Raw genomic sequence first — 21649 nt, 5'->3', positions numbered from 1 at the left:
CTTTATTTTCTTTTATGTTATCTCTTGTAAGCGCCAAGACGTTGAAGCATTTATTTATTTTTAGAGTTTATTTATTTATTTAGAGAGAGAGAGAGAGGAGGGTGGGAAGGGGCAGAGAGAGAGGGAGAGAGAAGAATCCCAAGCAGGCTCAACGCTCAGTGCGGAGCCCAACACGGGTCTCGATCCCACAAACCGCGAGATCATGAGCTGGGATCAGGAGTCGGATGCTTAACCGACTGAGCCACCCGGGAGCCCTGAATCATTTATTTTTACCAACCAGGCGTCCTCACTGCTAGGTTTGGAATGAGATTTGTCACCCCCCCCCCCCTTGCTGGGTTATTCCTTCCATTTTGTTTCTTTCTGGTCACGTATTTTCTTCCCCCTTCAGAGTCCTCTGTGATGATTCAGAGGGCAGACGTCATGCGTTCTATTTTACCACTTTCTTCTTTAAGCCGTCGTAAACTTCTGTTTATCTAATCCTCTGGGTGTAAGCGGTAACCTCTGAGCCCGGTTCAGAAGACGGAGGAAGCCTCCCTTCTGTGGCGTCTCCAGCCTTTCCGCGGTCCATTCACTCCCTCAGACCACGCACAGCTCCCACTTCTTGCTTTCACGTTTGAATCGCTCCGAGGTTCGCGAAAGCGTCCTGTCCGGTGGGCACCCGGGTTTTACAAGTGCTCGCCTCCGGGGCTCCGCTTAGGGTCTCAGTTACAGCTCCTGTCTGCTGCAGACTCACTCCTCTCAACTCCTGTCTGTATCTGGCCCCGACATCCCAGCCGCCTGCGTCCCATCGCGACACCCCATTGTCGCGTCACTTCGGACGGATGCCTTGGGTCTTTGGGGAATCACGGGGAAACAGCTTTTACAGAGAGGTCCCGGGCCATCCTCCTGGTGCTTTCACAGACGGGCGAGGCGCTCGGGTCATCCCGTTCCCAGCATCCGGTATCCCCTGGTCTTCTGGCATCTTCTATTTCGCTGGGGAATATGAGCTCAAGCCAGGGGTGACTGTCGCAAGATCATCGGTTTATTGTCTTCCCTTGGAAGCTTTCCAGATGCCTTGATTTCCCGGAAATTGGAATATTTTACCGACATATCGTTTGGCAGCCTTCTTTCTGCCCGCAGTTTCAACTTGTGCCCGCAGTTTCAACTTCTGGAGCCGGAAAGTTTCCTTCCATCGTGTCCCAGGCGTCACTCTGGCCCCCTGGCTTCCCCATCTCCTTCGGGACCGTTTGCCCACAGGGATGCCAGGCCGCCCGGCTCCCTGCCTCCTCCTCGGGCGACCGCTCACCTTCGGGGGTTCCATTTCCTTTGTGCCTTGGACACGTTCCTCCAACTTTCTCCTTTGTCTCAACGTCAAGCCTGCCCTGCCACTCACTTCTTATCTCGAAGACTTTGTTGTGTTTCTTCCCGTCGACGGAGCGGATTATCTAGAATTCTGTCCCGCATTATCTTGCCTTGAGCTTCGAGGGGAGAAAGCAAATGTGAGCCACGAGAGTGAGGATGAGGGGGGCACAGGGGAGGTCTTGTACCGGTCAGCAACGCCAGCCTGCATCACACCCGGTCAGGCTCAACCTCTCACCACGTGAGGACAAAGCAGCCAGGGCCACCGTGGGGCCACTTTTCTCAGGGGTCTCGGGAGCTGCTGGGAGGGTGCTCCTTCCGGACGAGGAGCAGACAGGTGGGCCCGGGGCACCGGGGCCCGGCGGGCCCAGCCTCCTGCGTGGCCGTGACTGAGACGCAGCTGGCCTTTGGACGTCACGCGGGAGCGCATACCCTCCGGAAGGCAAGTGCCCGGGGTGGGGGGCCGGCCTGCCTCGGGCACGCTGCAGGCCCCCTCTCTTTCTCTCTGCCCCGCCCCAAATCCAGGCCTCTTTCTCTAGGCTCTGGAGCAACACTGGAGGGCAGGGTGACGCCTGCGAAGTGCCCAGAGGGGTGCCCGGCTTGTCAGAAGCCTGTGATACGTCCAGCTGTTCTTTGATTCGTTCGAAACTACTTTTATTGAAGTATAAATGCATATTATAGACACACACGCCTTGTTTGGGATTGAACCGTGTTCCCCCCAAATTCCTGTGTTGACGTCTCAGCCCCCAGGACCTCAGAACGTGACCGTATTCTGGAAATAGGGTCCTTCCAGGTGTAATTGGCTAACATGAGGCCATTCGGGTGGGCCCTTGTCCATTATGACCTGTGTCCTTATGAAAAGGGGACATTTGGATACAGGCCCAGGGAGAAAGCCGTGCGAAGACAGAGGCAGCGTCGGGGGCCGTGTGTCTGCAAGCCAGGGGCACCAAAGGCGCCATCGAGGCCCCGGAAGTGGGGGGAGGGGAGAGTCTGGGACAGGCCCAGGCCTGCTGACACCTAGATCTGGGACTTTGGTCTCCTGGCGCATGAGAGGCTGAGAGTGTGTGTTCAAGGTGTCAGGGCAGCCCTGGCTGACGGACGCCCTCACGCCTGCGTGGGACTCACATCATCGGTGGGTTTTTATAACTGGACACGACTCTGTGGCTGGTGTCGTGCCCGGGCCCTAGAAGGCCCCTCTGGTCACCGCGGCCCCCCACCCCGGGGTGGCAGGGACAGGCTCTGCCAGCCCGCAGTCGGGCAGTGCCCACCTCCTCCCCGTGTGTGTGTCTGGGGGCCGGGGTGGGCCGTGTGGTGCGGGGAGGGGGGGACACCTGGGCGCCTTTCTCCTGCTCGCGTACCCACGAGCGGCGTCCTGGACCTCAGGGTACATGGTCCCCCCCACCGGCAGCTCCCGCAGTGGCTGCACCAGCCCCACGGCCACCTGCACACGCGTGGGCTCCATCACCACATCCTTGCCAGCGTTTGGTGGCTGTGGGACGGAATCACACAGCGAAAAGGTTTTAATGTGCGTTTTCTGATTAACGACGTTGAACCTTGTTTTCCGTATTTATCAGCTGTTTCAATTTCCTCTTTTGTCAAGTGCCCATTCCAGTTTTTGTCCGTTTTTCTGTGGTCTTGTCGACCTCGTCTTCCTGATTTATGTGAAATCTTTACGTGTTTCGGTTGCGAGTCCTTTGTCGGACCATAACGCTGTCTTTTGTGACAGGAAGTGTTAACATAGTCCAATCTAGGTTATGAGCCAAAGACTATCACATTTTTGGTGGCTAATGTTCGAGAAATCTTTGTTTATTTTACGCTAAGGTCATGAAGATGATTACCTGTATTTTCCTCTAAAAGCTTATTGTTGGGACGCCTGGGGGGCTCCGTCGGTTAAGCGTCTGACTTTGGCTCAGGTTACGATCTCACGGTTCATGGGTTCGAGCCCCACGTCGGGCTCTGTGCCGACAGCTCAGAGCCTGGAGCCTGCTTTGGGTTCCAGATTCTGTGTCTCCTCTTCTCTCTGCCCTTCCCCTGCTCGCTCTCTGTGTCTGTCTGTCTCTCAAAAATAAATAAATGTAAAACATTTTTTAAAAAAAGGCTTATTGCTTTACATTTTGCATTTAGATCTCCAGTTTATCTGGAATTCACTCTTGTGTATAGTGTGAGGAACTCAGCCGGGAAGGGCTGAGCCCCCTAGGGTGTGGCACCCACTGCCTGGCTTGTGTGGTCGCTTAGTAGATGCTGCCTTCTAGAACCTTCTTTATGCTGATCACAACACCTGGTGTGTCTAAGCTTGTTTCTTCCCCCTTTTTTTATTATTGTGGTAAATACACGTAAGAATTGGCATCTTACCTGTTTTCAGCACCCCCACCCTCCACCTCGAGCACGCTTTCTGTCTTCCCAAAAAGAAACTGTGTCCCAGGTCCCGTCCTGCTTCTGTCTCTGGGAGCTGCCTCCTCTAGGGACCTCGTATAAATGGAGCCATACTGTATTTGTCCCTTTGTTTCTGGCTTCTTTCACCGAGCTTAATGTCCTCCAGGTTCATCCACGTGGCGGCAGGTGGCAGGTGTCCTTGCTTTTTCAGGCCGAGGAACATCCCATCGTGTGGCTGGACCACGTCTCGTTCATCCGTTCCTTCTTCCACGGATGCTTGGTTCCTCCACCTTCCAGCTGTTGAGGTCTCCGCCTGCCTTTGATTTAGAGAAGCTGCCCCCTGCCCCCACCCCTGCAGCTCGTTGACCACGCAGCGAATCTTCTGTTTTGTTTTTAATATTTATTTACTTTTGAGACAGCGAGAGAGAGAGAGAGAGAGAGAGAGAGAGAGGCAGAGAGAGAGGGAGACACAGAATCCAAAGCAGCCTCCAGGCTCTGAGCTGTCAGCACAGAGCCCGACGTGGGGCTCGAACTCACGGCTGGCTGGCAAGTGGAGGGAGGGTGGGATAGTGGTGGGCTCCAGGCACGGGTCCCTGAGTGGGTGAGTATGGGAGGTGAGGTGAGGGTGTGCGGGGTGGGCTCCCACGTGAGTAGGGGTGGATCAGTGTTGGTCGAATGGGTGACGGGGTGGAGGTTCTGGCGTTGGCGTTGGCATTGGCGAGGGACGAGATGAAGAATTACTCAGGCGCGTGCCGGGGGGGAGGTGGTGACTCAGGCACCCGGAGCAGGTCAGTGGCGCCTGGACGGTGTGCGGGTAGGTGGACGGTGGGCGTGTGGGGGCGCGGTTGAGGGGCAGGACTGGTGGGCGTTGGCTGGGCGGATGGACTGGCGGCCAGAGGAGCTCCCCTCAAGTTACCCTGTTACCACCTGTACCTCAGGGCTGGCGGGATTGGGTCCTGCCGGGGCTGGGGCGCTTTGCACCCTTTCTCCTTTCATGGCCCCGGCTGTCAGAATTCCATGGGGAAGGGGTGGGGGCAGCCGGCCCTGGACGGGAGGCCACCGGGAAACCACCAAGGCTGGGGCAGCCGGAGGTCACCCTGATGGAACAGGTGACGAGTTGACGTAGCGTGACTGGCCCTGGGGCCACTCTCCGGACATCGAACGGTGGCCAGGCCCTTAGCAGGGGACGCTGACCAGGCGGCAGAGGGGTGCCCTCACCTGCCCGCTGGTTGCTGTTTAAAAGCTGGAGAGCCAATAAACCAGTGCTGCGGGGAGAATCCAATGACAAGACGTGGGGTGATTCTACTGCAGGGCCACATCGGGGCCTGGATCGCCCCCCGGACTGGCTGAGCTTAAGTGATCAGATTCCGAGCCTGATGGACGCCGATGGGCGGCCCTAAGGCCCCCTTGCCACCCCCCTGGGTGCAGCACCGCTTTTGTGGGAGCAGCTCCAGGCCCGTCTCCTGCCGAGCGCCTGGGCGGTCACCGCAGATGCCCTGGATGGGCTGGGACGGTGTCCTTCTCGGCATCTGAGAGCAGCCTTCCCCTCGCACAACAGAACGTCTAGACAGCTGGCAGCCCCTGGGACCCCTCCCGGTTTTTCAGGCCGGGACACCGAGGTTGCCAGATGGGGGGACCTGTGAGTCCTTGCACGGCCGGGGCAACGTCTGGCCCCCGATCCCATCCACGGGAAGTGACGGCAGTGCCTGGTGGGTCGCCAGGGCCCCCCGGCCACGAATGGGACCATCCGTCAGGCCTAACACTTCCACACGTCCTGACTGCCAACGGGATCATGTCTACACTGCTTAGCTCTGGTGCGGACGGCAGTGCGACACGTTGCTCATCTCCTACCTTCCCCTTTGTGCCACTTGGCTTACCAGACAGGGGAAGTACGTGGGGTCCCTTGATGCTGTGTGCCAGCACCTACACACTGGGCCTCTGGGCCTTTGCACATGCCTTTCTGTAGCCTGAAAGAGGTGTCCTTTCCCCCCGCATCCCTCAGCTTAGGTATCCCTTCTTCCAGGGAGCCCTCCTGATGCTCACTCCATGTGGTCTGGGTTGTTTTGACACCTCTCCTATTCCAGGGACCCAGGAATGGCCAACAGGAAGGAACTTGTGTCCCTCTAGCCCAAGTGATGGACCCACACTGGACCAACTGCGGGACATTGGCTACCACTGGTGGCCTTGTTATGCTGCTGGGGCCACCTGGCCACCACCTGGGGAGAAGCTGCTTGAGGATGAGTCCAATACAGAGGAAAGCAGCAAGAGACAGCAAGAGGTGATGTCACAGAGCCCCTGGATCCAGCCATGCCTGAAGGTGTCTTAGTTACCAGAGTGAGGGAATTAATTAATTTGAAATTCAGTTTCTTCCTGATTGAGACTTGGTAGTATGGGAATGTCTAGGAATTTGCCTATTTCGTCCATATTGTCCAGCTTGTTGGCATGTAATTTTTCATAGTATTCTCTTATAATTGTATTTCTGTGGTGTCAGTTGTGATCTCTCCTCTTTCATTTGTGATTTTATTTGGGTCCTCTCTCTTTTCTTTTTGATAAATCTGGCTAGAATAAACAAATTGATTTATTTTGTTTATTCTTTCAAAAAACCAGCTCCTAGTTTCATTGATCTATTCTACTGGTTTTTTTGGGGGGAGGGGATTCTATATTGTTTCTTTCTGCTGTAATCTTTATTATTTCCCTTCTTCTCCTAGCTTTGGTCTTCATTTGCTGCATCTTTTTGAGTGCCATTAGGTGTGAGGTTAGCTTGTGTGTTTGGATCCTTTCTGGCTTCTTGAGAGAGGCCTGAATTGCAATGCATTTTCCTCTTAGGACTGCCTTTGCTGCATCCCAAAGGGTTCGGACAGTAGTGTTTTCATTTTCATTTGTTTCCATGTGTTTTTAATTTCTTCTTTAATTTTCTGGTTAACCCATTCATTCTTTAGTAGGATGTTCTTTAACCTCCATGTATTTGAGGGCTTTCCAAATTCTTTCTTGTGGTTGATTTCAAGTTTCATAGTGTTGTGATCTGAAAATATGCACAGTATGATCTCAATTCTTTTTGTAGTTGTTGAGCGCTGATTCGTGACCCAGTATGTGATCTATTCTGGAGAATGTTCCATGTGCACTTGAGAAGGAATTGCACTACTAGGTATTTATTCAAAGGATGCAAAAATGCTGTTTCGAAGGGGCACATGCGCCCCCACGTTTATAGCAGCGCTATCGACAAGAGCTAAAGTATGGAAAGAGCCCAAATGTCCATTGATGGATGAATGGATAAAAAGATGTGGTTTATATACACAGTGGAGTACTACTCGGCAGTCAAAAAGAATGAAATCTTGCCATTTGCCACTACGTGGATGGAACGGGAGGGACTTATGCTAAGTGAAATAAGTCAGTACGAGAAAGGCAGGCATCATATGACTTCACTCATGTGGAATTTGAGAAACTCAGCAGATGAACATAGGGGAAGGGAAGCAAAAATAAATAAACAAATTTAAAAAATACAGAGAACAAACTGAGGGTCGCTGGAGGGGAGGTGGGTGGGGGGATGGGCTCAAATGGGTGGTGGGCGCTAAGAAGGGCCCTTGCTGGGATGAGCACGGGGTGTCACAGGTAAGTGATGAATCACTGGGTTCTACTCCTGAAACGAAGACGACACCGGATGGTAACTAACTTGAATTTCAATTTAAAGAAAAGAAAAAGAAGAAGAAAAAAAATTCAAATTCAAAAAGTAATGGACATTCAATTAGAAGTTAATACACGTTTTTCATTTTTCTTTTTAATATGTATATATATATATTTTAACATTTATTTACTTTTTTGAGAGATAGAGAGAGACAGAGCATGAGCAGGGAAGGGGCAGAGAGAGAGGGAGACACAGAATCCGAAGCAGGCTCCGGGCTCCCAGCTGTCAGCACAGAGCCCGACGCGGGGCTCGAACTCACGGACCGCGAGATCGTGGCCTGAGCCGAAGTCGGACGCTTAACCGACGGAGCCACTAAATTTCTTTTTAAATTTAGTGTTGCTGCAGCTCTGTGAGCGGCTTCTGTTACCGGTGACTGACCCCTGGTGCAGATCTCGGAGCCTGGCCTCCGCTGCCCCAGCTTTTCCACCAGGTTGGGTGATCCGCTCAGGCTCAGCCGGGCGTGCGGGTCACTGTGGGACCTCGGCACCGGCTCCTAGGTTCACACCAGGGACCTCACAGAACCCAGAGCCGGGGGACGGAGGTGGTCACGTCCGAGGCCCGGGGAGGCTGCGTGCCGTCCGCAGGGCCCTGTGGCAGCTGGCAGGGTGAGGGCGCGGATCCCAGCCTCCTGGCCCAGGGAGTCCGTCCACCGCCCTGTGGGGTCTGCTCTGGCTCCTGCGGGGGGGCGGGGCACTCAGTGGGCTTCAGAGTCTGGCCTTGGAGAAGTCTGGGGTCTCCCAAGGCCTGTGGCATCTCTGGCCAAGGACAGCCCTCTCCCTCCCAGAGGCCCTGGCATTGCCCTCTCGGCCGGAGAGAAAGTGTGGGCGGGATCCCGTGGCTCCAGGTCCTGCACTCACTTTGGTCCCGGGAGGTGCAGAGGGCGGAGGCAGCTGGACACGAGAGGCATCAGTGTGAGAAGCAGTGACTCCAGGGTCCTCTGCTGTGCCTCCTGGGGCCGCCTGGGGGCGTGGGTGCTGCTGGGGGCCTCTCCCAGGCCCCCCCTAGGTGTCCTGAGGGCAGAGTAGTGCAGAGCGAGGGTCCCTTCTCCCAGGGGAGGCTGGACCCAGAGAAGGGAGGGCCCACGGAGCCTCCCCTCCCCTCCCCTCCCCTCCCCTCCCTCCCCTCCCTTCCCCTCCTCCCCTTCCTTCCTCCCCTCCCCTCCCCTCCTCCCCCAATCTGCCCTGTTCCTCTGCTTAGAGCTCTGTATGTGTGCCTATGTGCGTGTGTGTGTGAGTGCACACATGTATGCATCCATGTCCCTGTATGTATGCGTGCCCACATTGCATGTATATGCACACACGTGTGCAGGTTTGCCTGTGTCTGCGTATACATCTGTGTGTGTGTGTGTGTATGCATATGCATGAGTATGTGTGTGTGTGCAGCCTGTGTGTGTGCATGTGTTTCCCACGAGTATGTGTGGTTTCGCATGTGTGTGTGCACAGGACTGTGTGTGCTTCCCCGTCGACGGCGGGCGCCTGGAGTGTTTGCTGCGTGAATGGGTCCGTCCCCACAGCGCGTCTGAGCTTGAGGATGAGCCTCTCAGGGGACAAACACGCTCACTTTCCGGGATGATGTCAGAACTGTTTGCTTGCTTGGCTCCCCCCAGCTACGCTGCAAGGGAGGCACCAATAACTTTGTTTTGCAGCCGGGGAGATTCAGGCTCAGGGAGAGGGTGTGGCCTCAGGGCCCCGTCGGGGAAGCGGGGCTCCTCCTGGTCCTCCTGATTTTGTCCCAGGCCGTGGTCTGGGTGCTGAGGCTGGGAGCTGGGCCCCGTCCCAGGCTCCGGGACGCCTGGGAGGAGGCAGGGTCCCTCGGCCCGGAGCCTGGCTTCCTTGTAGGGCCTCCTATGCCTGCCTGGTTCCAGGGCCCCCTCTCCCCGCTTTCACGGTGGGGCTGGGCCAGAGAGGGGCCTAGGGCAGGGGGAGGGGCTTTCTGGGCACGCAGGGGAGAAGCCCTCCCTCCCTCTCTCCCTCCCTCCGCCACAGCGGCACCAGCCTGCCCACCCATCCATCGTCAGACGTGCACTTAGCAACTCTGCCCAGAACCCAGAGAGATAATTGGGTCACAGCAAAGAGTGAATTATTCCAGGAGAAAGTTCTAAAACCCATGAGCCTCCAGTGCAGAGACCCGCTGTGATTCAGTGTAGAGGTGGCCCTAGAGGGCACACCCTTTCTGGGGGCCTTGCTGACACGAGCTGGGGGTCTGATCTGGGGACCAAGCTAGCTGAAGCCCTCCCTGCGCCAGGCCCCGCACGAGGGCACAGGGGGAGCCAGATGTGCCCCAGCCCAAGGAGCCCCCATTCTGGTGAGAGACAGAGGCCCAGACACAGGTAGTGGTAGTTGGGGGAGGTAGAGACGGGGAACCACATGGGGCTGTGGGGAGAGGGGAAGGGAGGGAAGGAAGGGGAGGGCCAGGGAGCACCCTGCAGAGGAGGGGATTTGTTATGGGGGCATCGGAGGGGGTCGGAGGAGAGAAGGGGAGGGCATCGGAGGAGGCAGGAGCTGCACGGGACAAGGTACAGGAGCCTGGAATGACCGGAGGGGGTCAGAGCCCGGAGGACCTCATGAAGGAGAGCATAGTAAGTGGTGGTTAGTGGGGCAGGTCAGGGACTGCACCCCGGCCGTAGGTAGCCTGAAAGCTGGGATGAGGAGAACTCCTACACATCCTTCAAAGCCCTGACCAAGTGTCCCAACTCCCTCCTAGAGGTCGGATGCTCCCAGACCTAAGGTGTCTCTTCTGAGAGGTGGGTTTCTGTGGACTGGCTGAGACGCCCTGAGAAGGTGTCAGTCCAGTGCCCCACTCACCGAGGGCTCCTAGACCCTGGGTTCTGCTTGGCCTCACCCCTTCCCCCTGCCACCCCGCACCTGTCACTGCTTCCAGGCTCTGCATTGATTGTGTCATCAAGTTGAGTGACATCCTGAGCCTCAGGGACGCCACAGCCAGCGTCCCTATTCTCTGAGGCTGGCTGGTGGGGGTCTAGGAGCTGTGGGGCCCGGTGGCTGTGGGGCCTGTGTGGCGCTGGGGAGGCCCTGGGGGGGTCCTGGATGTGGGACGAGGGGCGTCGGGGGGGGCGTTTTCAGGCAAGAAAAGGGTAGCAATGCTCCCCCAGACCCCGAAGCTGCCAGCCCTGGGGGGAGGGGCCTGGACCGCAGCCTCCAGTCCCCAGTGGATGGGGCAAGACTCACCATGACAGAGGGGATGTCCCCTGAGGGGACAGAGTCAACTCCACTGTCCTCCAGGCAGGACCTGGGACCACCCTGGGACCACCCTGGGACCACCCTGGGACCACCCTGAGCTGGGAGGAGGGGCTTTGCCTTCCCACGCTCTCCAGGGAAGCCCCTCCTCCCATGGAGATGCTGAGCCTCCCCGAGGGCCTCTGTCCCCTCCCTGCCCTCCCCCCGCCCCAGCACGGAGTGGCCTGGCCTGGCTCCACAGCCAGATGCTGGGCCCCCGCTCTGTCCACACTGGCTGGCCTCCTGTGGGGTGTGCAGGCCCTAGGGGAGGTGGTGACCCTGCCAAGGTCTCGGGAGAGCCGGAGCCCGGGCAGGGCGATGACCAGCAGGAGGAGGGTCTGCTGGGGGGGGGGGGGCAATGACCTAGGAGGGACACTCCCGTGGGCTGCTGGCCCACAGCGACCAGGGCTCTGAGCCTCACTTCCAGGCCTGTCCCCCACCCCCAGTCCACACCTGCAAGGCCACGCTGCCCAGACGAACAGCTTTGAGAAAAGCCTTTCTTCATTCGGCAGTCTGACCCTCTCTTTGGAGAGCCCTCCTCCTCCCCAGACAGACGGACTCCCCCATCCCCTGCCCAGAGCGGGGCACCGAGCAGACCTCCCTTCCTCCTAATCTCCAGGATCTTCCCTACCTGAGCCAGCTGATGCCTGGAACTTTCCACTGGAGCAGGGGAGGAGGAAGAGGGGGAGGAGGGGAGAGAAGGTCTGGGGGCTGGGGTGGGGGGTGGGGAGAGGAGGCCGGGGGAGGGGGGGAGGAGGAGCAGGAGGGGAAGAAAGGAGAGGGGGGAGGGGAGGCAGCCCCCCTGCCTCCCAGCCCACCGCCCCTCCCATCGCAGCCTCTGCCCAAGGGCCCTGCTCAGGGGTCTCAGTTCGGCTGGGCAGCTGGGAAGGTTCCTTGGGGCTGTAAGCCCACGGCTGTGAGCCCGCACAGGGCACTCTGGGTGTGCAAAGACACGGACACGTGGTCAGCCTCTGCTCCGGAAGTGCTCGCTTGAATACTGTCTGTCTCCTAAAGTCACCCCCTCCTAGAACCTCAGGATGTGACCTTGTGTAGAAATAGGGTCTTTGCAGATGCGATTAGTTCAGATAAGACACCGGAGCAGGGTGGGCCTAATCCCAGCGGCCGGTGTCCTTACAGGAAAAGGAGAGGACGCACAGTCCCGGGGACACGTCGGGAGGGGGCCCCGTGAAGACGGAGGCAGAGGTTGGAGCGTGTGGCCGCCAGCCCAGGAGTGCCTGGAGAGCACCGGATGCTGTCGGAGGCAGGAAGGACCCTCCCGGAGCCTGCGACACAGGCCCCGAGGCCCTGATTCGGACCTGGGGCCCCGCAGACCGAGAGTAAGTCCTGCGGCTGTAAGCCTCGGGTTTGCGGGTTTGCGGGACTTTTATGGCCGCCCCCGGCCACTTGTCCCCACCCGGGCCCACACCCAGGCACGCCTCTGCGTCCCTCTGACGTCACCTCTGTGTGTGCCTTCATTTCTGTCCGCGAGTTTTCACCGCTGAGCGGTAATTCCTTGTGGCGATGGTTCATGGTTACTTTCACTCCGGGTTAATTCCCTCTCCACCCCTTACCAGTCGCGTGGGCTTAGCAGACCTTTCTGTAGAGCCTCGTGTCTTTTGAGTTTCTAGAAACAAATAAATCTCTACACACAGTGAGGTCCTCCTCGTCCCCTCCCTGGCCCCCTCCCCCTCCCCCTCCCTCCACGCTCAGAGGTGACCCCGACCCGGAGCAGGGGTGCTCCTGTACCACTGCTGTGAGAAGAATTCCGAATGCCCCACGACACCTGGTTCACATCACCCATGACTTCGCTGGCCGGGCACCGGGGAAGGCTCTGCTGGTGGCGGGAGGGGGGGCCCTGCTGGGGACTCTCCCGTGTGGCTGTGCCTGCTGTCCTCCGAAGCCTGGTGGGGGCTGGATGTCCAGGTTGGCCACTGGGTGCGGGAACCCGGTTGGGCAGCCGACCGGTGTCCCCCCACAGGACCGCTCCAGGTTGGTGGGACTTCCCCCGGAGTGGCCCCGGCGGGCCCCCCCGCGTGCATCTGCTTTCTGCGGGGCTTCGAGCTCCGCTCGCATCTCGGCAGTGAGTGCCATCTCTCTGGGTCTGGAGGCTGTGTCCTGGAGCTCAGGGTCCCTCTAAGGCATCCGTGGTGGGGACCGGCAGGTACTCAGGTCCATGAACACAAGACCCTTGGCTCAGGCTCCTGGCTGGGCAGAGAAGGGGCTTGGTCACGACTGTCCTGTCTCTAGAGGTGCCGGATGCTCTCACTGTGAGCTGCTTGGGCCTCCCCGAAAACCCTCCCCGGAAGATGCGGGTCCTGCCGTCTCAGACATTCCGAAGTCGGCTCTGCAGCCCGGCATGGAGGCCTGAAGGGACCCACGGGGCCCACTGAAGCAGCAGGGTCTCGGATCTGACCCCCTGGTCTCTCCCTGCCTGCCGGAGCCTGGGACCCTCAGGAGGACGTGGGTGGACACAGCTCTGGCCGGAGGAGGTGGCCTGAAGGCCGGGTCCGGGGTCCCCCGTCAGGAACAGCTATGGAGCTGCCGGGAGGCTGTTGGGCTGATGGCCCCCAGCTGCACTGTTCCGTGAGGCCCCAGGGACTGGGCACCCGGGTGCTGAAGCCCAGACGTTTCTGCCTGACTCCTGCCGCAGGAGGCCTCTGCCCTGGGGGGCTGTCAGACCTGCGGGTGGTCTGTAGGGCTTCCTGCCCACCTGCCTGCAGCCTCCTTTGTCTATTACAGATGTCTCCCCCAACCCCTCCCGCACCCCGAGTCAGCTCAGTATTCGCGCCCCGAGGACTCCCCGCCCCCCGACCATAGGAATAGGGCCACGGGACTGGGACTGGCCTTCAGGACCAGGACCACTTGCAGGCATCGGGCTTTACCCTCAGGACTAGGACTTTTCTGCAGGACTAGGACCCCAACAGTATTAGAGCCCCCCATTGGACTAAAACCCCTCTCGGGACTAGGGCCCCCAAGAGACCAGGTCCGTCTGATCCCTGCTGCTTCTTGGCCAGCACACAGCAGGTGCTCAGGCAGAGGTGAACCAAGCATGAACTTATCTCCCTGCTCCTGAGATCTCAGGGTGCTGGGATCCTGGGTGCTCTCTCTTAAGTTCTTACTGAAATTTACCACGGCCCATCAGGCCATCCTGGAGGGAGGCCGCTTAAAGGCCAGTAACAGTTACCCAGGCAGGTGCGGGCCTAGGCAGGTGGGGGTCCAGCAGGTGGGGTCCAGGCAGGGGGGGTCCAGGCAGGTAGGGTCCAGCAGGTGGGGGACCAGGCTGGGGGCAGCTTGAGTAAAAGCCTGGGGGCAGAAGCCACGTGTGCCCAGAAACAGAAAAGTAAGGGGACTCTCTGTTTTGGGGTCCGATCTCATGTTTTATTTAAATAGAGTGATCATTTCAAAGAACCAGCTATGCAACTCAACCCTGCAAATCTTTTCCATGGATTGAAATAGACACGTTTACCTTGGGCTCAGGCAAAATAAACTCGAGGCTCAGAGTCCTGAAATCATAACTGTGAAGGAGACAAAGAAGGCTGGGATGAGTTAGGGATATGGGGATGGGGGGTGGGTAGCAGAAATGGCGAGGCCCCCTCCCATCTGACCGTGAGGGAGTGTAGGTCCTTGGGGTGGTGGACACCTCCGTCCTGGCCGCGGGGTCAGCACTCGCCCTCACCCGCCTCCCACCTGCGTCTCAGCCAGGACGGTCCTGGTGCTTTGCTGGCCATCCCTTCTGCGCGGGCACCAAGGCCACGAGTCTGAAACACACGTCGGACGGTGTGGTCACCTTCTTCAAGTCTGTGCTCAGGGTCCCTTCTCAGGAGGCCCCCCAAGCACCTGCCTCACCCCTTCCCGCGTGCCGGGCCCCTTACCGAGCTGTGCCACGATTCCGCCAGAGCTCATTCCTTGCCGACGTGCTTGGCGATTCTCTCACTGCTTCACCGTGTACCGGCTGTCTCCACAGGGCAGAGATTCTGTCCGCTTTTGTCCCGGATGTGCCCAGAAGAGCTCCCGGCACGAGGCGGGCTGCCGGCGACGTCGGTCAAGAGAGCTGAGTGGTGTGACGGACTGGCCGTAGAGGTTTGGATGCACCGAGCAGCCGGCGAGGCCGCCCCTTTGCCCACCCAGCTCACGCGGTGCGCAGGGAGACTCGGGGAGGCCCGAGCTGCCGCGGTCCTGGAGGAAAACAAAGCGAGAGAGGCGAGGAGTGTGCTTGCCCAAAGCCGCACGGCTGGGACACGCCTCACCTTGTACGGTGACTCAGACATCGGGGACCAGCCGTCACCTGCTCCTGCTCCGAGGCCGGTAGCTGGGCCTGCCAGGGGTCAACGAGGAGGAGAAGCTTTTCCCCAAGTGCTATGTTTCTTCCCAGGTGGGGAAGGCCCGGAACCTCAAGGGCGGAAGGTAAAATCCACTCATCAGCCACTCAAGCTACATCTACTGAGAGCTATGTAGCAGGTGCAGTGCCAGGGCTGGGGTCTGTCTCCACTCTCAAGGAACCCGCAGTATGGTGGGGGAGGCAGGCTGGACGGGCAGTGGTGGCCACGGCAGGGTGTGTGGTGGAGAAAGGTGAGGGGCTGGGGGGCCTCTCAGACAGACGTGAGGGCAGGGAGGATAAAGAGGGAGAAAGGGGAGGGGCTGGTGGATAAAGAGAGCTGGGGGATGGGCAGAGCCGGGAGGACTGTGGTTGGGGGTCCAGTCAGGAGTCTGGCTGCACGCAAGAGAAGCTGGCTCTGAGAAAAAGGGACGAATAGGGATTTCCATTTCCAGCCAAGGTGATGAAGCAACTGAAGCAACTAAAACCAGAGAAAATGTGAGTCAGTGGTGTTCAGGGCATTGAACGGCCTCCCGCCGAGGAGAGGGACCCAGGAAGCCCTGGGACGAGCCCGCGGTTGGTGTGGGTAGAGCAGTTCCCAGACCCTAACACGGGAGGTTACAGTTTATCAACCAACACAGGAGACAGGACGGGATGTCAGCAAAGTCTCAATGAATCCAAAAGAGGGTGGAAGAAAAGCAAAGGAACAAAGCAGGAGCTAGGCGGTGGGTGCATCTGAGTCCGGGCATTAATAATTACATTAAATGTAAATCTCCTAAACTCTCCAGTAAAAAGGCAGAGGTTGTCAGTTGGATAAGGGGAAAAGCAGGAACCAATACTATGCTTCTTATTAGGAACTTCAAATATGGAGACACAAATCGGGTAGGAGTAACAGAATGGGAGAACAGACATGCAAACACCAGCCAGAGGAGAGCAGGCGTGGCTGCATTAACCAGTTGAAGTGGGTTCCAGAGCGATGAGTATCAGTAGAATTTCCTAGTGACAGGGGGTCAATTCAACAGGGAGGCACCACAATCCTTCTGAGATACCTTCAAACTAAATGAAGGGAAAACGGAAAAAGTTACAAGATGCAGCAGATAAGTCCGCAATTTATAACTGGATGTCTCAAAGCCGACCCAAGTGGACAGAAAGTGGCAAATACGTGCAAGGCTTGAACTGCATCTACCTGCCGCCTTGAGCCAGTGCACGTTACGGGCGCTCGGCCAGCAGATTCTGAAGCCAAGTCTCAATGATTTATAAGGATTCAAGTGATTTGAGGTATAGTCTCCAGCCACAGAGGAATTAAATTAGAAATCAATCACAATAGCAGAATGGTATCTGGAAAACCCCCGATATTTGGAAACCAACGAATGTGCTCCACGCTGCCCTCGGGTCGAAGACGAAATTAGAAGGTACATTACAGCGTATTTTGAACTGAACAGCATATGGGGATTTGCGGGATTGGACGTAAGCCGTGTTGGGGGGGGGGTAGTTCCAAGGCACTGTGGTGCCTGGAAAGCAGTGAAGACGGGTCTCAAAACAAGGAGCTGAGCCTTGCCTGAAGGAGTAGAAGAAGAAGGAACACAAAGAGAAGCAAATGCGACCAGAAGCGACCGATGACGAGAAGACCAGCGGTAAGTGGGGCAGGACACAGAAACCAGGAGAGGGGACCGACCGACCCCCCAGGTGGCCCTTTGCAGGATCCCGAGAGCTGCGGGCCTCCGGCCGGAGGATGCGGAAAAGGAAGGAAGACGCAGATCACCGGCCTCAGGAGTGAGGGAGGTGACGGTCACAGACCCCGCAGCCGTCCCCGGGCCGTAAGGGGATGTTCTCACCTTCCTGGAAAGACACAGACCGCCACCAGAGCTCACCGCGGCGGCCCTGGAGGACCCCAACAGCCCTACCTGTCGTAAAGACTGAATTGTAGCAAACCCCAGGACGGGGGGCGTCGCTGGCACGCTCCAGCAAACTCCGAAGGAAGGGCGAACAGCCGCTCTGTACACGCTCTTCCAGAAAGTCGGAGAAGCACTTGGAGCCCGGCGTTTGCGCCCGCCGAGTCCCGCCCCCGAGCAGGGGAGGCCTGAGGACGACACGCGCCACTCGTGTGTTTGCCAGGAGGCGGTGAGTCAGGGCGCAGGCGCGAAGCCGCTGTCCCGCAGGAGCTCGCTGGGTGCCCAGTGGTGGGGGGAGGGGAGGCTCCCGCCTGGGCAGCACCCGCCTCCCCCCGCCTCCCCCGGGCACACTCTTGGACCTCATTCCACTGACATGTCTCAGCCACCCCGTGGTGCTGTGGATCGTGCTCGGGATTTTAAAGACGAAGAGGTCACAGGGGTGCTGTGGCTCCCCTGGAGGGCGGGACAGTCAGGGCTCCTCCAGGTCTGTCCCCCGGGGTAGGGAAGGCCCGTGGGCCTGGACACGTGGGGCTCCCAGGGAGCTGGTGGGAGGCACGGCACTCACTGGTCTGGGTCTGACGCACACACACCGGTGGGGGAGGCGGGCGAGCAGGGCCCCACGTGGGAAAATCAGGGATGTTCCCAGGGGGCCAAGGCTCTGGAGCAGGTGTGCGCCGTGGGTGAGGATCAAGCCCCAGGAGGAGGACCAGGGATGTGCAGGGGGACAGACAGGGGGAGCTCGGTGCCGTCCCCATGTTGTGGCATGCAGGCAGGAGTCGGAGAAAGCGGAAAGATTTCGGAGGACACCGTGGGCTGTGGCTGGTGGCATGGGACAGAGGGGGCCGGGCGGGCCAGACGGGCTCGGAACTTTCCGGGGAAGGAGGCTGACCGAACAGAGGTCTGGGAGGGCGTGCGTTTGGAGGGGTGTTCGGAGAAGTCGAGGTTTGGGAGCAAGGGTCAGGGTGGACGGAGCCACGGATGCCTCCAGATCCCGACAGAGGACACGGAGGAGGCGCAGGAGGCAGCAGCAGAGGGAGACGGCTGGAGACCGACACGGACCCGGCCGGCCAGTGGGCCTCGGGGCCGGCGTGGAGGCTCCCGGAGTGACTCCAGCGCCGGGGACCATACAGGCGGCAGAGAGGGCCCGCTTTTCCCAGGCATCCTCTTCTCCAGGGACGGAGTCCCCAGGGACCAGGGCGCCAGCCACAGACTTCAGGGGAGTCCCGTGGCCTGGGCCACCACCCTGCTGAGGTCCCAGGCCTCCGGGGTGGGCAGCAGCTCTGTGAAGATAGTTCTGTCTGGTCAGAGAAAAACTTGCACGTGGTCAGAAAGGTAAAGGACCCCGGAAGGTAAGTTGTGTAAAATGATGACTGTGTTTGGGATGGTTATTGGGGGGAATACATGTTAATATGCATGAGAGCAGTTAGAATCGTCTGCCACAGGGGTGCCTGGGTGGTGCACTGGGTTAAGCGTCCGACTTCGGCTCAGGTCATAATCTTGGGGTTCGTGGGTTCCAGCCCCGCGTCGGGCTCCGTGCTGACGGCTCAGAACTTGGAGCCTGCTTGGGATTCTGTGTCTCCCTCTCTCTCTCTGCCCGTCCCCTGCTTGGCCTCTGTCTCTCTCTCTCTCTCTCTCTCTCTCTCAAAAATAAACATTAAAAAAAAAAAAAAAAAAAAAAGAGTCGTCCGCCACAGATAACCCCGTAGATGTTAGCTGTTGTTACTGAGCTGTGATTAGCTCCGTTCCTGCATGAGTTTTGTTTTCTCTGGGATGTTTACCCATTTTTCATGTGCTTATTTTCTACGTACGTGTGACAGTCGGGGTTCTCCAAGGAAAAGAACGGGGTGTCTGCGTGTACACTCACGTGTGCACGTGTGCGTTCTATTAACATATATAAAAGAACTTCTTTCAAAGACCTGCTGCCTGAGGTCGTGGTTTCTTCCCGAACATTTGGGAGCAGCAGGCAGGCCTGCAGCCTGGGAGCTCGGGAGGCGCGGGCCGGTCTGGAGGCAGGATCCCTCCGCTCTACCGGGAGCCTGTTTTCGCTGTTAAGGCCTTTGACTGGCGGGCTGAGGCCCCGCCCACATGGTCGGGGGCACCTCCTCCACTTAGGTCCCGGATGCGGATGTGAACCACGCGCACAGAAAACCCTCACGGCGACGTCCAGGCCAGCCGAGGCTCTCTGGGGACCATCCAGGCCAAGCGGACACGAAGAACTGACCGTCATGCCACCTGTCGGCCTTGTCCCCTTCCAAAAACCCGACAGATGTTCCAGACGCCTTTTACCACGATGTCCCTAATGGTAGACCCTCGCCTCTGGGTGCCCGGGGAAGCCCCTCGGGCCGGCCTCCCTGCTGCGGCCTGGGCCTCCCCTGTGTGCTCGCCCGGGCGGCTCCCGGCGGGAGCAGAATGAGCCCAAGAATGACAGGCACACGTGGGGGGTCCCTGGGCCAAGCCGAGGGTCATTTCTCCTCCGCATTTTGAAGGCTCTGCCACCTTGCCTGCGTTTTTCCAGTTTTGCACCTGACTGATGCCTTCGTATTTCTGTCCTTTGCAGTGACTGTTCCTTCCTGCCGGGAAGCATCCCTGCTCTGCTGAAGGGGCGAGAGGGTGAGCCGGCCGGGCCCCATCCCTCGGGTGAGGGGCTCTGAGAGTGGGGAGGCCCCCCCCCCCCCCCCCCCCCGCGCTCTGGGAAATGCTCTTGTACCTTCTGCTGGAGCACCACCTTCCTTCACTTGTTCCCACTCTCTGGAACTTTCTACTGCTCCTTTTCCCCAGCTGCCAGGCCTCCGGGGGGCCCACAAATTTTCTTCTCTTTGTCTCCATTCGCATGTCATTATCTTTTTGTCCTCCTTCTGGGATAGCTACTTATCTTAACCTGACCTTCCAGGAATTTCACAAGGTCCGACAGACAGGTTCTGGGTGTGGGTGGGGCAGAGAGGCGGCTCTGGGCGGAGTTTCCAGGGTCCTGCTCTGGTTTCGGAGACATCTCACTGGTCCCTGCAGTGTCGGTGAGCTCCAGGGCCCCATCCCCTCCGTTCCTTTGCTGACTTCTTTCTCTCTCCCTCGGCCTGCAGGGCAGGTGTCCAAGCGTCAGCCCCGGCTTCCTGGCGTTAGGAAGACGGCTGGTCCCCCCTCGGGCTTCCAGGGCCATCCTGGCGGGTGACCTCGGTGTGGGGGACGAGGAGCCGGGCGTCCGGGCGTGTCACCGTCCAGGCATCTGTTCTCTGGGGCTGAGTACCTTCTCCAGAGAGAAGCCCCCAGCTCTCCTGCCTGAGGGCCAGGGCGGGGCTGGGCCGGGGGTCCCCAGCTCAGCGTGCTTATGTCCTCTCCATGCTGGCCGCCTGGGTCTGGAGCATCCCTGAGTCCATTTCTCTGGGAGGTAGACGCCCAGGGTCCTGTGCAGGAGGGCTGGGATGAGGGGCTTAGGGGCCCCCTCCCGCTCATTTTACCCCTCACCTTGGCTGCCTCCCGGGGCTCCAGGTTTCTGGGTCCTGCAGGGTGTTCTGACTTGTTTCTCCTGATTTCTCCCCCTGGGCGCTGGGCTGGCACCTCCCCTGCCCCTCTCTCTGGCTGCCTTTCCCCCACACTTGCTCCTGTCCCCTGTCTGTCCTCGGGAGGGGGTGGCGGTGGCAGGGACGTGCACGTCTGTGACCCCTCGCTCTCTGAGTCGGAAATCCTGGTGGACGGACGGGTGGCCGCGTCCCCACTCCCTGTGGTGTCCCCCCGGCCCCCCCCCGGCCCCCAAGGCAGACCCTCCCCCTGGTTCCGGAAGACGCGTCTCCCAGCACCGGGCCCTCTCCTGGCCCATCGGTGCGCTCCCTGCGGCTTTAATGTCATGCGTGTGCCTCTGTGGGGGCCTCCTGGGAACCACAGCCTAATGGGGACACATCCTCTCCCCTCCTGCCCGTGCTGGGGGAAGCTCTCTGTGCCCACCCCCTGCCCAAGACCTGGGGTACAGCCCAGATGCCTGGCATCCTGCCCCATCCACTGCCCTGTAGACTCTTCTTCCACGGAAGCCCCGTTCCGTCCTTGCCTCCCGCCCCTCGGCTTCCACCCTGGTCCCCTGCTGTGGGGGGGGGGGGGCGAGGGGGGACTGGCCTCCCCTCCAGTTGATTCCATTGCTCCCCAACTTAGAGTTAACGCGCCCCTGGCTCCCCAGTGCTTTAGGGTGCAGTGCAAAACCCTTTACACTCCGAGGAGGCCGGGGGGCTCGAACTCCCACAAAGTCCAGAGCTCCTCCCTCTGCCTTCCCTCTCAGAGCTGGCGCCCGGCTCAGGGGCCTCTCTCTGCCCCCGGGGCTGCTCCGGGCTCCCCTCTCCCGGGAGTGCTGGGCCCGCACGCCCGGACACAGGCAGCTTGGCACCCGGAAGCTCCTTGTCCCGTGGGCTCCGCTCGGGACGGGTCCTGGGAGAGCTGGGCCAGCCTCTCCCGGGACAGGTCTCTTCCCAGCTGGACCTCTGCCAGTTTGCAGTGACTGCTGGTGTGGCGAGGGGCTCCCCGGCAATTCCGGAGCGTCTCCAGCTCTCGCGCCCCGGGTCCAGCACGGGTCAGTCCCAACGGCAGCGCCGACCCCCTGCTCAGCAGCTCGCCAGCTGAGCCGGCTTGGCCCTCGGCCGCCGTGGGACGTCATGCGACGTTACAGGGGAACAGATCCAGGGCCCCCACTCCATACCGCCCTCTGCACCTCCCGTGGGGCGTCTGTCATGGTGAGTGTGGGCGGAGGAGGGGGGTGGGGCCGTGTCCTCCCGCAGGGGTCAGAGCTGTGGGAGGGGGCTGTGGGGTCAGAGCGGTGTGGCCACAGGCCCAGGAATGT

The 21649-nt window shown here is 59.3% G+C and overlaps 1 long non-coding RNA gene across 1 annotated transcript; it reads left to right on the top strand.

The window, feature by feature from the left end:
• The first annotated feature begins 19010 nt into the window (after positions 1 to 19010).
• Positions 19011 to 20423, top strand: LOC122237794. The gene is made up of 3 exons (XR_006216437.1): positions 19011 to 19135; positions 19391 to 19443; positions 19911 to 20423. It is a non-coding gene; the product is annotated as an uncharacterized LOC122237794 (long non-coding RNA).
• Positions 20424 to 21649: the final 1226 nt, after the last annotated feature.

Source organism: Panthera tigris, chromosome B1, assembly GCF_018350195.1.
Source record: "Panthera tigris isolate Pti1 chromosome B1, P.tigris_Pti1_mat1.1, whole genome shotgun sequence".
NCBI classification, from domain to species: Eukaryota; Metazoa; Chordata; class Mammalia; order Carnivora; family Felidae; genus Panthera; species Panthera tigris.
The sequence above is the reverse complement of the archived record's forward strand: the minus strand, read 5'-3'. Positions and strand labels throughout refer to the sequence as shown.